Source organism: Triturus cristatus, chromosome 10 (assembly GCF_964204655.1).
Source record: "Triturus cristatus chromosome 10, aTriCri1.1, whole genome shotgun sequence".
Lineage (NCBI taxonomy): Eukaryota > Metazoa > Chordata > Amphibia > Caudata > Salamandridae > Triturus > Triturus cristatus.
In genome coordinates, this window is record NC_140593.1 from 947902904 (window position 1) to 947916433 (window position 13530).

Genomic DNA, 13530 nt, shown 5'->3' on the forward strand with positions numbered 1-13530 from the left:
GGGTCTCTCCATCTTAAGAATCTTTCTTGGATTTTTTCGAGGCACAGCTGGAAACAAACTGATCCCTGGTTTAAGTGTCGGGTGAGTTGCCAAAATTGCAAGATGTGGCTAGCTTCCTCAGAGGTGAGATATACTCTTCTATCGATTCCTCCACACTGGGCATTAAAAAAAAAAGTATGACAGCCTCACTACTGCTTTCACATATTCATTCAAAGTGCCAAAGCTGTTTGTAGGAGAGTCAAGTTCAGGGAGGTTGTCAAATATGTGCTGCCCTTCACGTTCAGGTGACTGAACAGAAGTGCTATTTTCCTTTTCGCATTAAATTTTGTTAAAATCAATGAACATCATATTATTTTCTAAGTTGCAGAACCAGTGTTTCCATTCAATAGATGGTTCATCCGGCTTCTGTAGATATGGTGCATTTTGTGCATACTGGGGAGAATTGGCCATGGTAAAGCAGCAATATATGTACAAAACTCACAAAAACCACTGTAAATGAATTTCACTAGAGATATGTTATGCTATAAAACTTTTGTATGTCAGGTGAATTATTCTGAACAATAAGCAGAAAATTGTACAAACTGAACTGTATAATTTATTAAGGAAAGCACCTTACAAAAGTGTGTTTGTCACCGAAGATTCTGTCTTTGATTTTTGTGTTAAAACATTTAACAGTTTAAACGCTGTGACAGACTGAATGAGGTAAGGCGTGCCTGTAACCTGCTCCTTAAGTACAAGGGTCGGGACCCAAGATGGCGGTCATGTTGCAAGTAGACGCTGATGTAGACGGGATGAAGTAATTATGCTTTGCGATCCCTTTGCGATCGTAATATTTTTTGCGCTTGTGAAGCGTGATGTTGCAGGGCGGGGTTGCCAATGATGTCAAGTGTACTGGTGCACGCCGCAAGCTCTCCTGAAATCGTGACTAGTGATGTGGTGCTTGTAGTAAAGGGTGAGAGCCGCTCCACTCAAGGCAACAAATTCCACCGCATGGACACAGGAGCAGCCCATGGGCAGCCCCAAGAACGATCCCAAGTAAAGGGTGCATCGACAGGCAATTCAAAGAATGGGCCATAGAGAAAGTTGACAGTTGCAGGCAACTAACCCAAATTTAGTGTTGGTGGGCTCCAGAAATGAAAGTCGCTGGTTGCCAATATATGTTGAGGTGAATAAATGAGGAAGCGGCACTGGAAGTAATGTTGGAGACTTGAATGAGTTTCAAGTTAAAAAGAAGCTCACAACCAAGTCCTCGTTAGTCCAGAGCAGTAGGGTGACCAACTAGCATGGGTGCAAACCTAGGACGATAAGTGTAAAAATTCAGGACGAAGGGTCAAAATTCAGGACAAAAGTTTGGGACAAAAAGTATGTTTTACAGACACATTAGAGGAAGTTGCGCAATAGTATGAAAGTAAGTAAATAGAGAACCACTTAAGTACAAGTCGTGCATTTCACGGTTTTCAGTATGCCTGAGCTTTATGCAACTGTGCAGGTCTTTTTGTGGTATTTCATATGATAATGATCTATTTGTATGGTTACTGCACTGGGTTGTCCAGTCTGATATTTTGGTTACATCTCATGGACCTGAGCAGGCATGTTTGGTGAGAGAAGTGGTCAGAAAGATCTGCTCGGATAGACTTTGTTACTAACATCTCATATCTGAGTGCCATTGTGAGATGTAAAGCGGCACGCATAGGTGAACTAAAGGGAGGATTGCTGTGATGAACCCACGATAGGGAGCCCATTATGGGTGGTTCTGCAAGTGGAACTTAAAATATGGAATTTGACTTTGCTTATGGGGGCTTCGCAGAGCATTACACAAGCTGACGGAGGTCACAAAGGTGCTTTTACCTGCAGCTTTCTTAAAGAAGGCGCTGTCTATACACTATTACATGGTTTTGTTTTTGACACCTTGCCTATTGCTCCAAACAATATACATCTCAAGCACAGCTCATGGCACTATGAGGCTCTCCCAAAAACTTTACACCTAAAACAAAAAATGCAAGCATTTACAATTGCTAGTGTAACATTCAAGTAGCAGTTGGGTGTCACTCAAAATGTCATATGCATGATGTATAGATCCCACACATAAGCACAGAGCAAATTCAGAATACTAACACATAGGCAAGGGAGTAGCCCGAAAACTCAAATACCTCCCACTTTGAACTTAAGCTCTTATGACACCAAGAAAGCAAAGTATGTCATCAAAACGTCCCCAGAAGAGCTCTCTTGTCTAAGGATCTAGCCATTCATCCTTCCATCAAAACCCTGATGTCCACCATTTCAAATTTACATTCTGTCATCTATTAATTCTTTCATCCATCATTCAGTCTTTCACCATTCATTCTGTCCTTCCATCTGTGTTCCCATCCATAGCCAAACCTTTTCAGCTATTTGCAAACCTATCCATCATCTAGTCTTCCATCTATCATTTCACTCATCCATCCCTTCACCCAGCCTTTCACTCATCCATCCATCATCCATCCATCCATCCATCCATCCATCCATCCATCCATCCATCCATCCATCCATCCTTTCTTCCAAACCATCCTTTCACTCATCTATCCACCCATCCACCCAACCATTTAACCTTTCACCCAAGCCATCCTTTCACTCATCCATCCACTCTTCCACCCATCCATCCATTCACTCATCCATCCAACCATTTACCCTTTCACCCAGCCTTTCACTTACTCATCCATCCACCCAGTCACTCATCCGTCCACCCATTCAACCTTTCACTCATCCATCCATCCTTTCTTCCAGCTCACCAACCTCCCTTTCACTCATGTATGCATTCTTTCACTCATCCAGCTTTACATTCTTCTTTTCACTCATCCATGCACCCAGCAACTTAGTCTCTTCCTAGCCGAAACTCAAGCACTCGACCCCACACAATATGGTTTTAGGCCAGGTCATAGTACAGAGTCGGCCTTGATCAAAGCTACGGAAGAAATCAGAGAGGCGGTGGACCAGGGAGGGAAAGCAGCTCTGATCCTGCTTGACTTATCGGCAGCTTTCGACACCGTCCACCACTCTATTCTTCTGAATCGTCTAAAAATGTGCGGAATTGGTGGAAAAGCATGGGACCTTATTAGATCTTTTCTCACAGACAGGAAACAAGTGGTCACCTTGGGGGAATTCCATTCCAAACCTTTTTCCACACCCTGTGGCGTCCCTCAGGGATCGTCACTTAGCCCCACGCTATTCAATATTTATGTGAGCGCCTTAGCCCCTGTGATCAGCGCTTATGGATTTGGGATCACTTCTTACGCAGACGATACCCAAATCGTGGTCTCTTTGACCCCAGGGGGTGAGCTTGACACGGAAAAGCGCCTGCAGGACTGTATGCTTGCAGTGGGGAGTTGGATGGCAATGAATTGCCTCAAACTAAATTCCGATAAAACAGAGGTTATTCTGTTCGGAAATATTACTAATTTCTGGACCCCCGCTTGTTGGCCGGACTCTCTTGGCACGCTTCCAGTCCCGGTCGTCAAAGCAAAAAACCTCGGCATAATCCTGGATGATAGATTGACCCTGGATTCTCACATTAAAGAGGTGACATCCAAGACCATGTACACCATTAGGACGCTGAGGAAAGTGCTTCCTCTGCTTCCCCTGGACAGTAGACAAACAGTGGTCAGGGGGCTGGTACTTGCCAGATTGGACTACTGTAATGGTCTGTATTTAAATGCGCAAAGCAGAGCATTAAGCAAACTTCAGATCTTACAGAATGCTGCTGTCCGTCTCCTCACGGGCGCTTCAAGATTTGCCTCTGCGTCCATAGGAAGAAAAACCTTGCACTGGTTACCGGTTAATAGCCGCATTCAGTTCAAGGCCCTGACCCTGACCTTTAAGGCTCTGCATGGCCTAGGCCCAGATTTCCTAAAGAATAGATTACACTGGTACGTGCCAGGCAGAAACCTACGTTCTAAAGAAGCAAATCTGGCGCAGGGCCCGCGCATTAGGAAAGCTCGCTGGGGAGGCAGAAGTTTTATTTACGGGGCTGCCAAGGCCTGGAACGAACTTCCTTTGTACCTCAGGTCGGCAACGGACTTGCTGTCTTTTAGAAGGGAACTCAAGACTTGGCTTTTCCGTAATGAATAATCCCGTTCTCCTCCATCATTTGCCTTGACTCAGCTTCCTCAGGATCTTTCTAGACAGCGCCAGGACGCCTCCGGGTAATTGTCACGCTATACAAAAACCAATAACATAACATAACATTTGCCCATCTATTCTGCCAATCATTCATCCATGCTTTCACTCATCCATCCATCCATCAATCCATCCTCCCTTTCTATATGTATTCCTCTTTCACTTAGCCACCCATCCTTCCATCCACCCTTCACCCAACCACCCACCCATCCAGTTGCAGACAGAAGAGGCCAGTCAAGAATTTCACCCTTGCTGTAGTTCCTAAAGCAAGGGGTAGGGTGGGGGAGGGTTCACTATGCCCCTGCACCTAGGCAAACTAAAAACTTGGAAGTCATGAGTCATGCATGATGCACAGTGCCAGGACGTGAGATGACTGTGACATGGTGTTGTTTCTAGGGCTTTAAGTGGGATGAAAATACTGGGGGTCTCTCCAAGGGGCGTGTCTGATGTAATTAAGGACATGGCTTAAAACACCTAAGCTAATAAAATGTGCTGAGCATAATGTGCCACCGACTGGTATTTTGCTGTTTCTATCATTGCATCCAGTAACATTAGACCTACAGCAAGTCATGACTATTGGCTTTGTCAGTTAATGTTAGTTGCATAAAATGAATAAAAAAGCAGCAACTATGGCGTTGTTGTATATATTATTAAAAATGCTTCAGCTCTGAAATGATGAGACTGTGTAAGAACTATAAACTCTTCTTTTTAACTTTGCATATTTGTTTTGTACATTTCTTCCATCTAGCTCTAACAGAATGCCCTGCCCTAGACCGTGGCAGGAGGAGGCCCACCACATACTGTAACATCTCCCACTGGCCCATTGGCATTCTGTATGTTGCAATTAGTCTTCATACAGAATGACAATGGGCGGGGTGGGGCTGCTCTGAGGATGAGTGGGAGGCGGCCCCATCAGGGAGCTGAGGCCTCTCCCAGGGGAACAGCTCTGCTCCCTGCAAGGCCCAAAATTATGGACAAAAGGCGTCCGTAAAAGGGATCCTCACGGACAATGGGCGTGAGGTCCAAATTACGGACAGTCCATGAAATTTACGGATGGTTGGTCACCCTGCAGAGCAGCCATCAGAATAAACATTCTGATAGCAACTCCCAACGAGCAAGAACTCGGAACATCGACAAGCATTGAAATGAAAACACACTCTTACAACATCCCTGTGCATCTCGTGGAGCAGCACAAGATGCACAACCAGTTCATATGTATACACCACTACGTTATTACTTGATTATAACCTTCTCCTTTTACTTTTTTAATGAGATCTTTTAATGATGATACCTTATTGCTTAAGGTGTAAAACTGGGTAATGATGCTATTCCAGATTTTTGATAATGTGGTACTAACGTGTCCATTACTGCTAAGACTGGACACGTAGTGGAGTTTTGTCATATTTGTGCATCCAGTCCATACGTTCTGTGGGTATTTTAATTGGTGTTTTTATAGAAAGGTTTGTAACAGTGTTGTGCGATTCTAATATTGTTGTTGGCCCATCATCTTGTCCAGGCTCGCCAAAGCTATCAGTGGTATCATTAAGAGAGTGGATGCAATCTTTGTTAGTTATGACCAAGGGCACTGGGATTATGGGGCAGGGAAGGGCCAAATCATGTGGCCGGGTTGAGTAAAATATATTGATGGCACAACACCGCTGGGCCAAATTACACTACTAACACTACATCGCTGGATCACAACATCTGTGAAAATATCTTGGTATGACCACTTCATCAAGTGCCACTGCATTGTTCCGTGTCAGTATAACAAGCAAAATCGAGAGAAAGTTTTAATTTCATTTAAATTTAAAAAGTGTTAGAATTACTCATTTAATGCAAACTAATCTAATTGGAAATCACTAATAATTATTAACGCTAACTAATTTTACTAAAGGTAATTAGGTGCTAGGATTAATTAAATAAAGCAATTTAGCTTAAATTAAAGAGAAAATGTTATGGTTAACATTACTGTTTTCTCACTAATTTAAATAACTCTATCACACATTATTTATGGTAAGGGTATATTACTTAATGTTAGTTTATTCAATGTAAAGTAAATTACATTCATATAATGCTATTTAAGGGTAACAGTACAGAAGGAGATATTTAATTAAATGGCAATTATTATATATACATTAATTAAGTGTTAGCGGTACAGTTAACTAATTTAGAACCTTATTTTAATTTCAGATATTTAAAAGTGTGTATAAAGGTGCATAAAGGTAATGTTAACAATACTTTTTAATCTAATTTAGTTTAATATTAATTTTATACAAAATAAATTGAGGTTCATGGTAAATATTTTAACAAATTAAGCAGTTTTAGTTAAAATTAAGTAAAAGTCAAGTTGGTGGTTATGTATATCAATAAACCTAATTGAAAGGAAATAAGGGTTGGGTTTAATCATTTACTTTCATTTAATGTATCATAAATTAATGAATGGTTAAGGTTCCTATTATGGCTAGATTATGGTCACACTAAATTGTAATTAATTAAAATAATTTGGAATCATGAAAATAACTAGGGTCAGTATTGCGGTCAGCTGTGGATAATCAATTAATTTAATTTAATTAATTAGTTAAATAATAAATGTAGTTAAAATTAATTCAGACATAAATGTTCAACTTAATTTATTGTAAATTGTGTGTTATAATACAGAGTTCTTAATTTATTGTATTTACTTTAGAGTAGCTTAGAGCTATGTTACCTTTTATATTTTTTCTTTAAAAATTTAACATTACATTGAATGATGATGGTGAGGTTTGACATTAATGATTACATTAATTAAAATATCTGTATTGTAGTATAAAACAAAGTGAATATGTGAAGTGTTAGTGATGTGGTAGCGCAGGTCAATGGCAGATGATGCAGTCGCATCGACGTAGCTGTATTCTAGGTAGTAACATACATACATTTTAATGGCTCACTGCAAACAGACTGCCGCTGCTGCTTTGAACTCTCTTGCTCCAGCTCCATGGTAGCATCTGGGCCCCAGCAGTTTCCCAGCAGAGTGTATTGTTATCATGTTCCCATACCCTTTGCACTTCGTTGTAGGGAATTCACTCAGGTTTGCTTCAAGATCTACTTATAATACATGGGATCCTGTAATCCCTTTTTTTAAAGCCTGTCTCTAATTTTCCTATTAGAGCCGACTTGTGACACACCCTTTTGCCTGTAATAAAGTAAAAGCTTCCACTGTAATAACTTATTACAATTGACTTCTGACACCACAATGCTTGCTCCCAGAGCCAGCAACTGAAGGGAAAGGCAGTATATGGAGTTTAATTAAAGCTGCAAATGAAACCCGGCTTTTCCTTCTTCTGCTCTGTTTTTGTACATCAGCAGTTCTAAGCATAAAAGAGATATCTATGGGAACCTGTTTCTTTTTGGACACTTTAGGAAATTATAGGAAAGAGAGAATCTATTTGCATGCTTCCATGTCAGACCCGCCCATCAGATGTTGCCTGGATACCATCTATCACATCCCAACACTGGTCTGCATGCACCAAAACATTCACAGTTAGATAATCTGTAAACCCAAACTCATCAATACATAATATGTCTCTTAACATCCCCAACCTTAAACCTCCTTAGAGCCCCAAACCACCCAACAACCAAATCAGAGAACAAAGCAGCTAACATACGTCCTCAAACTGTCTCCTCATCCTCTCTAATCTGCTTCCTGCTGCCCCCCATAAATTGACTTCTTGATTCCGGACATCATTCATTCCTATAAACCATGTTATATGTATTCAACGCCCACTCTCAACCCCGCAGAGGTGGATTCACCTACTCAGTGACAATCCAACCCTTCTTCTGTGCTCAAAAGCAGAACTAAAATATGCATGTCTGAATAACACATAACTAAGCCCACAATGACCCACCGAAAGTATTTACAATCACCTTCCTAAGATCTTCCAAACACTACTCATTTTCCAGAAATGATGAATTGACTCACTCCACTTGATAAAAGTGATGATCCTTCCGATAATTGCTGGCATGTTTAATCACACCCATGCATAGCTTCTTGCAAAACCCCCTCATCTCCCCACCAAACTTGCCACTAAACCAATTCAGTCCATACCAAATGATTATCACCCACAGCCTTTACACCTGCTGTAAATCTATGTTCATTTCTTTTAAAACTGAAATACCCGACCATTCTCACTCAAAGGAAGCACAAGTAGATCAGGACATCCCTGGCCAGAAAGCAGCTATGCTAAAGTGGATAGTCGCTGAACCCATCTCATTCCATTCTTGCCCCACCAATAAACTCAAATTGTACTGCTAATCAAACCGAGGAAACATTGAAAAGGTCTGAGTTTTGCCTCCTAGGCAGGTTATTTACGAAAGAATGGCCAACAATCCAAATTGTGGTTCTACCATCCAGTGGCCCAATAACGAAACCTGAAATAACAGTTAAAAAATTAGAATAAAATCAACCATAGGTGCTAAACCTTATTAAAGAAAAAAATCCAGTCTAATATACCTCTTACAGCAATCTGACCTCAATATCCCATATCACAATCTCTACTCTAGAAACCCCCAACCTAACCTCCTTGGTTGCAGCACATAAAATAATACATTTAAAGATGGTCAGCAGGGAAATCCAGTTTCCACAAAGTTCTGCTTAAGACGCTCTAAACCTGAAATGCAGACATGTCACCATTCTCGTGACAAAACATCCCACTCTGAAAATCCCCTCTAGCCAATGCAAATCTCCTCCAAGCTGCTATTTGACAAAAGAGGTCTTGCTCCACTTAATGAAATTGCACCCAGGAGCCATTCTCAATCTGATTAGTATTTAAATGAATGAATAAAATTGCCAATGCCCTTTCATGCTCCTTGGCATCACATCAGAGCAATCTCTTCTTCATTACCTAACAAATAAGAATTCAGAATACCTCCAAAAAATATCCAAAACATGCCGAACCAAAATAACAAAACTTCAACATCTGAAAATTCGCATTTTGACAACCCAGAATTTGTCACAATGGATTACCAGTGATTACACCCATTTTCATTTTACCACCAACTAAAATATTATTCCGTACTTATCAGTTACCTCAAAAAATTTACCCGAAAATGCTGTGCCTGCCAACTTGCCAGGATTTATCACAGCTTACAGACTCTTCTCTATTGTTTGTCTTAATAAATTGTATGCACCACATCCACCATTCTCACCTGAAAATCACCCACTGAATTTCCTCTCCTCTGGCTATAAATTCCCTTTAAGCCTGCTGGTAACTGTTCCTATCAAAGGAGCAAATGAGTTTTCAAAAAGTTCCACAACCCTCATTCCTTTAATGCCCAAACTTCCAGTGGCATTCTGCAACAGCAACGAGATAGCTAACAAAATTATGAAAGAAGAAAGTAAGTTCAAACATTGGGGGATAAACCTGGAACCCGAATAAAAACCACCCTATCCAACACCTTTTCTGAATGCCCACATTAACACACCAACTAAAACCGATATCTCTGTATTAAAAGGAGCAAGGAGCAGCACTCCCGGCGCACACACTACTTGCACAAAGGTCTTCAACTTGAACAAAGGTCTTGGGCCACCAAGCACAGCTTTGACATCCGTAACGCAAAATTTTACGCAAATAAAACAAACAATAACAATAGAGCGACTTAATTGACAAGGGATGCGCAGCTCACTGGCAGCTCCAGTAGAGCAAGGCAAAACTAGAATGTGCATTTGGAACATCAACGGCCTAGCAAGTAAAACTGAGGATTCTGAGGTAGTAAATTATCTAAAAACATTCGACATGATATTGCTCCAGGAAACCTAGGAAGACAAGGCTTTTGACCTCCAGAGGTACACCTCCCACTTTGTTCCAGCCATAAAGGGATCTGATTTTGGTCATCGCTCAGGGGGACTAATGATACTAGCCTTAATAACTACAATAGGCAAAATATTACCTATAGAGGCCCAAACTGCAGCTCCAAGTGCCATTCAGACTGTGATGATAAAGCTCGAGTTTAACAAGGCAAACCAAGAAGTTATAATAATGAATACCTATGTGCACCCTAAACAAAAAACAAAAAGCAGCAAAAGAGCTGATTAAAGAGATAAAAAGGGTTATGGATGAGCAAGACACTGATAACATTATCCTGGCCGGTGACTTCAACTTACACCTTTTAGGGTCTGTACTAAATGACGACCCTGCGCAAGACCTTACTGCTGCATGGGGAATACCGAATCAGGGCTTAGCAAAAATTAAGAAACCAACAAGATGCTCAAAACACCTGCTTCAGGAACTTGAACATCTAAACCTAAGAACACTGAACAGCCGCTTTCCAGGGCATAATCCACCGGCAGCCACGTTTCACTTATCAAAAACCTCTTCTTATCTAGATTTTACATTAACAAGCCTAACCATGTTCAACAAAATCTCCACTTTTAGAATAGGCCATAATGAACACAGTGATCACCTACCCCAGGAAGTGACGTTAAAAGCGAGTACAACCCTCGTACTAGAGGCATGCAAATCTAATAACATAGAAAGAAGCTCAAACCTCAACCGAATAAGGTATAACCCTAACAACATCGAAGCAATATCAGTCACCGTTAAAACATTACACAACCAAGGAAAAGAATCAGCAACACAATCAGTGAAAGCATGAGAAAGCTTCACAACGACCCTTGGTGGGAAACTCGCGACTGGGACAGGGAAAAAATCAGGTCAATCAGTAGGCACTTTAAAATGGCTGACAACCAGCCCAGAATCAAAAATACTGAAACGTACCATAAATCAATCACTAAGGCAGCTTCGTAAAACTCCAGAGAACTTGGATCTACAATGTGACCTCCAGAAAGCGAAGGCACTACTAAAAAGAAAGAATTGGGAGAAAAAAAGATCAAAGAATGATGAACTATGGGTTAAGTTACTTCACGGTGCTAAACAAAACAACAGCTCTAAGTTTTGGCAAACAATCAACAGAATAGAGCGACCACACCATCCTGGCATAAGCTCTAACATAATAGAGGCCGTCTGATTAGATTACCTCTCCAATCATTTTAACAACAAAGCGCATAAGGACGTAGAAGTCGTCAAGGAAATGGAAAATACGAGAAAGGATAGAGGTGACCCTAACAGGGAAGAAGAGGCGCTTAACCACACTCTCGAATGACAACATGGTTCCCTCACGAAATCGCAAAATCATCAGAGGAGTGACCCGGGCAGCAGACTTAGACCTCATAGCATCTGTCAAAGAGGAATGCTGTGGTCTTACGGTAAACCAGATAAAGAGACAAATAACCATTGGCAGACCTGCGGGCTCCCCAAGCCCAAACGGCATTCCTCTAATGCTGTACAAATATGACGGTGAATACTGGAGTAAGGCATTATTACTGGTTGTTAAGGACATAAATTGTGCAGCAATAATCCCGGAATCCTGAAAAGGATCAATCATCAGTCCAATTTTTAAACAGGGCAACAGGAAAGATCTGAATAACTATCGATTAATCGCTCTCATGGAAGTAGACACAAAGTACTACATGGGCACAATCCTGGACGAACTGACATCTTGGGCATCAGAAAACTCTATTATCCCTATTAATTAAACCGGGTTCTGCCGGGGCCAAGGAACCACAACCAACATCATGGCACTAGCCTTGCTAATGGACGCAGCTAAAGAGGCAACAATTCCCTAGTTTCTTTGCTTTATCGACTATACAGTCGCCTTTGACCATGTCGAAAGACCCAAACTTTGGTAAAAACTGGAAAGTTGGGGGTTGCCAAAACCACTCCTGGATCGGCTCAAACTGTTACACACTGATACCTGGATCAGGATTACATTAGGTGCAAGAACACACCTCTCTAAACGAATCGCGACCTCCAAAGGGCTAAAATAGGGGTGTGTCCTAGCACCACTACTTTTTAACCTTTTCCTAGCCGATCTCCCAGGGGAACTGGACAGTTGCACATCACACGCTCCAAAATTGGGAAACATGTGACTGTCAAATCTGTTATGCGCGGATGACCTAGTGCTGATAAGCAGGACCCCCATCGGTCTTCAATATCTTCTGAATATGACAAATAGCTTCTCACAACGGAATGCCCTTCAAATAAATCTTAAGAAATCCAAAATCATGGCAGTAAATTCTCATAAAAAGAAAAAAATCAACTGGTATTTAGATGGGCAATGTCTGGACCAGGCATCCAGCTACAAATATCTTGGAATACTTCTGGATCACAAAAGTTCTTTTAAACCTCAGCTGGAGTCCCTGCAGAGAAAAGGAATAATGACTTACCTAGCGATGAAACCACTGAAGAAAATGCTGCCCGACTTCATGCTCTACCCTATGCTACAAGTACTGCATGTAAAACAGCAGCCGACATTAACATACGGGACCGAATTTCTTAATAGCAAAGACGCAGCAGCACTGGACATAGTAATAGCTAACTCGTACAGAGCAATATTCCATGTCCTAAAATATGTTTCACCGGCCCAAATACGCAAGAATTTGGGCTCCAAAATCAATCGGTGGAAAGAAGGGGTGCATACATAAAAAGTTGGCACAAGATCTGCAGCGACGAGGCTAGATCCTTCAACTCTCACCTCTGGATCGAGCTGCTCCGCCATGGAAAATGCCTAGCTAGGAAATATTTATTTGACTCCCTTAAGTTATTGGGACTGTCGGATCTCTGGGGAATCCCAAAAGATCACCTATCCTTCAAAATAAATGTGAAAAAAGCAACACATATGAAATCTGTCTTAGAAGACAAGGAAACGCTTGCTACAAAGGCACATGGCTGGATCGTGCTCAGTGACTATGAAGTGTTCTAAACCGCAATCTTACTTGAGAACAAGAATCAAAATAAGGACGAAGGAAAAAAAATTCAAGTTGGTAATAGGGGTCATTCCGATCAATCTCCATCGCCTTCCATGGGAAAAGAGAGGAGGTCTGTAGCCCTGTCACCTATGTGGAAGTGGGAAGGAGGATATCATTCATGTCATCTGTAATTGCCCAAACTTAAAAGACATAAGATGTACCTTGTTACGACCCTTTTTTAGGCGTCACAGCACCAGGACCTGCAGGCAGGCAGTTAGCTGTGCTTCAATCCAGCTTAGGTACAGCTAAACTGCCAGCTAACGCCACGTATAAAAATTAGCTGCACCAGGTACCTCCCAAAGTGGGTCCAAAAAAGCAAGTAATAGCACCTTACAGTTGCACCAGCACTTTATACTTACTATGACCATATCCTGTACAAGGAAATCTATTGTCAATCTAGCTTTTCCCGATGCACAAACACCTTAGACTTACTGGCAACCATAATGTCCAATTGTGTAACTACAAACATGTTTATCGATGGTTTTTTAACACTTTTTATTTATTTGATTGTGAATAAGAAATCTTTTATTATGTGT